The sequence below is a fragment of the Silurus meridionalis genome, chromosome 17, assembly GCF_014805685.1.
Source record: "Silurus meridionalis isolate SWU-2019-XX chromosome 17, ASM1480568v1, whole genome shotgun sequence".
In the NCBI taxonomy this organism is placed as follows: Eukaryota; Metazoa; Chordata; class Actinopteri; order Siluriformes; family Siluridae; genus Silurus; species Silurus meridionalis.
This window is the reverse complement of record NC_060900.1, coordinates 3,030,601-3,036,000: the sequence shown is the minus strand read 5'-3', so window position 1 is coordinate 3,036,000 and position 5,400 is coordinate 3,030,601.

Here is a 5,400-nt window from a genome sequence, read left to right as displayed (position 1 = left end):
CAGAGAGAAAGCAGAAAGCAGACTGAGAACTGATCCATCTTAACTTCAGCAAATAAAAAGAAAAACTTTTTGGTTGACTTGCTCTCATCTCGAAAAATCTTTTTCGATCCTAACAGCAGAACAGGAGACCCCAAAGAACTAAGAGACTATAAAAACTAGCAGCACAAAAAGTCTGGAATTATAAAAAATATATACCATTTGTAATGCTACTAAGGAATTGGAATATTATTAAGTGCATGAATGATCACAATGGGCATTCACTAAAGAAAGACTTTGCACCCTGGAAGTTTTAAAAGTTTCACTTGCATCTTTGAGAGCGAAAACTATCAGCACTTGCACAAAGCCAAATCCAGGATAATTTTGATGATTCAGATTTTTTCAATCTACATTTCTCTTTAAATTGGTTAATTTCTTAGCCAACACCCGGCATTTCTGTTTTAACCTGCTGCTCATGCTGTATCACCTGGCAGTGTAACACACATAAAGGAAAGTGCAATCCAGCTAAAATCCTATTTCACATATATAAGCTTAGAGATGCTAATGGTTGGCTTATATCTATGTGATTGACAGATGAGAAAGTGTATACCCACCCATATTACAGACAATTGGAACTCAGGAAGTCATTTTTTGTGAAAACGCAATCATCTTGCCGCTACAGTTATCCTGATGGACTAGACAAAAACAAAGATCTTTTTTAAAACCCGCTTCGTCTTTCCCTGAATAGATTTTCTTGTTGTAGTTTGTAGGTGGGAATACGTCCGGTTACCTGAAACCCGAGGCGAGCCTTACCACCAAACTGTGCACTTCACTTCATTCCCTTCTCACTGCTGATGTCTGTTCTAGTAAACATCACTGGTATAAACAATGGCATCTTTCATCTCCTTTCCATTGTTTGGCACCTGTGTGTGTGTGTGTGTGTGTGTGTGTGTGTGTGTGTGTGTGTGTGTGTGTGTAATGGGACAGTGTGAGTGACACAATGGGGTGTTATAGTGCTGCACTGACTCAGTGTTTCTCCAGATGCTGCGGGAGAGGTCAAGTTTTTGTCTGCATGTTTATAGAAATGGATAATGTTCATCTTAGGTGTGTGGCAGGAAACATGAGGGCATGAGCTACACAAAGACACACACACACACACACACACACTCGGGATGGAGGATAGTAGCAACTGTGTGAACTGACAAATACAGAGAAATATGTAAGTACATTTACATTTATATAAAATATAAATGCTCTGTATATATATATATATATATATATATATATATATATATATATATATATATATATATATATATATATATATATATATATAGCAAACTTCTTTACTTCAACCAAAAATAAGAAAGAAAGAAAGAAAGAAAGAAAGAATCAAATAAACAAAAATTCATGTTGTCCAAAGCACATTTATACTCATCATGTATATTCCCCTAGACACACACACACTCAATCATACACACAAAGAGGCACTCCCTAACAGATGCAAGTAATATCTCATTTCCACCCACATGCACTCCCAATCAACACACACCTGTGGCCTGCGAGTCCCATTAGAAACTGTGTTATGTAACAGTGAATCTGTAAAGAGGAAAGAGATTATTCAAAACAACATTCTAATCGCCTTTTAAATCTCCGCTACAGGAAGATAAAAATCTGTAGATCCAACACTTGTTGATAGACAAAGCCGCTTTTGCTTATTTTACTGCACATCCCAAATCCCATTAGTACGAGTGTAAAAGCTTCGTACATGTTGCGACTCCTCTCTCTTGGTCTAAATTTCATAGATCTAACATGATAAATAGAATTACAGGGAGGTCTGGGAGAGCGTTCCTGCACAGCCATCGATATCTCGAAACGTTAAAATTACACCTATTGGTCGTAATCGGACCGGAATTGTCACATTCTCACCCTGCGGTGTCTCACAGCTGAAAATAATATCTAGAACAAATCGACTGTTGAAGAAGGCGTGAGAACGATGAGTTTAATACTGAAGGTTTGAAACATGAATTCAAGATACTGAAACAGAGAATAATCTGATGCCACAATGATTTGCAGTCATTCTGCAGTTGTTATAATAAGATCCAATCTGGGGTCTAGGCCTCTCATCAATCACACTGTCTGGATTTAAATCATAATTGTGTCTAATCTGAAGAGTCAGTCGAAATCTCAGGTGAATCAGACTCATCAAAACAGACAATCAGACTTTGGTCTAAAATGCAGAAGAATCAAAATATAATCTCAAACTGCAGTTTAATTACTCGGATCAAATCCGATCTTGTTGACCTACTAGAGGCATCAGACTCAAATCTGACTGGGAAACTATAACAAAATGTAATTAGACTCTAGTCAGAATGCAGTGAATCGTGGCTCAGTGCCCTCAGAGATGACTATTATGTTGTCAGACTGTTAGTCACGTGGGATCACATGTGATCCCAATATGAGAACAGACATCTGGAGACATCTGGAGTTTGTGAGTTGTTGTATCAGTGCAAACAACTTTATACCGCATCACTGTCTGGAGCAGTGATGAGTCATGGTTTTAGAGTCAAATCTAATCAAATATGCTTTATGTGACAATAAAAATTATCTGATACTCAGGATATTGGGAAAGTAGTGGATCGGATATTCGAGGAAATAAAAGATCTGATTCTGTAACCAAATCAAAAGAATGGAATCGGACTGATTGGAATATTGGAATTGGGGTTTTTTGTATGCTGGAAATTTACATATTAAGAGACATGACAGTATTTCTTTCCTAGAAATTATTTTATTGTATTTATATCTAGTATGGGCTAGAAAGAAATCATTCCCAGATTTTGTTTGTTTGTTTGTTTGTTTTTTACTGTTTTTTGACCACCACAGCTAAGGCGGTTGCAACCAGTTCCAGAAAACAGGAAAATGATCAGTCTTGATTTGACGTGGATGCTAACAACTCTTCAGGAATATCTGGTTGAGAACATTTTTTGCCTTCAGATGATTCAGAACTGGTGTTTTATTTAGCAGCGTTTCAACAATCGCGGCTTACAGTTGAAATTTTTACTTCGAGGCATAGAGGGTTTTTTTGTCTGTTAGGTTTACACTCAACCTCAAGTCAGACTTTCTCACTGGTCTCCAGGCGTTTTCTGCTCATTAATGATCACATCTGCTCCCATGAGAATGTCCGCGTTAATGCTCACTACTGTTCTTATATTTACCGTGTTGCACGATAGGCAAACACTCTTTTCATGCATGCACACACAGGTTTGTCACTTGTGTGAGTTTCAGGCTGCAGGGTGTCTGTTTTGTGTGTGTGTGTGTGTGTGTGTGTGTGTGTGTGTGTGTGTGTGTGTTTGTCAAAGTAAAGTAGCCCCTTGCAATTATCAGAGATGAGACACATAGGAGTCATTACAGAAGAATCTGGAATAATGGCAGTGCTCCCATCAACCCTTGGGCAGAGCCAGTTTTACACACACACACACATACACACACACACACACACACACACATTTAGACTGACACAAGAGACAGGTTTGTTGAGAGAGAAAAAAAAGACAGATATATAGATAAGATCTTTCATAATGTTTATTTTCACGCGTAAAGAACAAAAGGAGTCGAAAGAACGGGTCATGTGGTCTTCTTTTGAGACAAACGACATGAAAAAGAAACAAGAAAATGTGAACCGACAGATATTGACGGAGGAGAATAAAAAGAACAGAGAAGATTGCTGAGAAGGGTGCGACAGCGAGATGAAGGAGTGTCAGAGTGATTTACATACACCTGATCCTCGGATCGTCGCAAGTGCAGAAAAGCATGTGAAGGCCTCTTTGAAGTCTGCACCTCGCCAAGGAGCTCTTGAGAGAAAGTAAACGCAAGGAACGAAAGGCGTTTGTAAACAGGCGGCTAATGTTCAAACCTGAGTACACACACATGCGCACACAAACAGACACACACACACACACAGGCACGTACAAGACAAATTCGCTCACAGCTCAGACAAAACAGGATTAATTTCCATTTTATATTTGTTCTTTCTTTGTGTTGCAGCTTGTTTGTTTATGGGAAGATTCCAGACAGCCAAGACTGGAATAGATCTTAACGTGTCATCTCATGATTGACGATCAGAAGGTGAAGCAGACGAGACAACACTACAAACAACTCAAACCTGATCTATAGGTGTGGCAGTACAAACCATTGGGAGCACCGGGATTTTTACTTCCCACTTGTATTATGTTGGATACAAATTTCTTAGATCATATTTGTCCCAATCGTGGCGTATGGGGTTCTTTCATCAAGCATATTAACTTAATATAATTTGTTTATTTATTAGAATTTTTCTTCAGCTAGTTATTTAGTTTAATTCAATTCAATGAATTAATTCAATGGATTATTTACTTGTAACACAATTCAATCCAATTCTATTAATAAAGCACTTTTAACATTTTCCCATAGCAGCTTTACAGAATATAATAATTATGAATATACATTTTACTGTACGTGAATTAGTCCCTAATTAGTACCACAGCGAGCCAGTGGTGACATTGGAAAGCAAGGAAAAGCTCCCTGAGGCTACGTCTTCACTAATTCAGATCAATTTGAACATGGCGCTTTCGTCTAAAACTCCTCCGTCTCCACACTATTGTTTTCAGTTGTAACCCAAAAGTTGCACATCCACACTAAAACAGTAAAAATGCTTACGTCCCTATACTATGCATGAGCAAAACATAAGGCACTTCGACTTGCGTCATTTCCGCCTGAAAATTTCCCCGGAAAGGCACGGTCACATGACTAAACATGCGTCATTGTTTTGAAAAAACCATCATCGAAAGCTTTAAAAAGCCATGTTTTTTGTTGACAGAAAATGTTATCTCAGTGTGGAAGGAAGGCTAAAACGGAGAGACGAATATGCATTTTCATTGAAAATGTTTAATGTGGACAAGGCCTGAGGAACTATACTCGAAAGGGAACGTGTCCTCATCTGCGGGACACCGAATGTATATTCATTATGGTTCTATCATTGTTGAGGTTATCCACTATTCACTGATGGACACTAGAATGCAAACTGTTCATGGTGAATACAACCTTAAACCATTGTAGCAAACTGTTATATTTATATTAATCACAGTTTAAATCCACCTTCATAGTTAGTTTTTTGCATTTACATTTTTATGGCCATTTGGCAGACACCCTTATCCAGAGTGACGTGCAATTATCTTTTTTTTACAACTGAGTCATCTATCCATTACAATTTGTCAAACTCGAATAAATCCTTATGCTTGCCCATTTATCCTGCTTCTAACACATCAACAATGTTCACTTGCTTTCTAATATATCCAACCCACTAACTAGGTGCCATGATGAAGAGATAATTAGTGTTATTCACTCACTGGTCATAATGTTATAAGGTCATAAGGTTATGCCTGATCG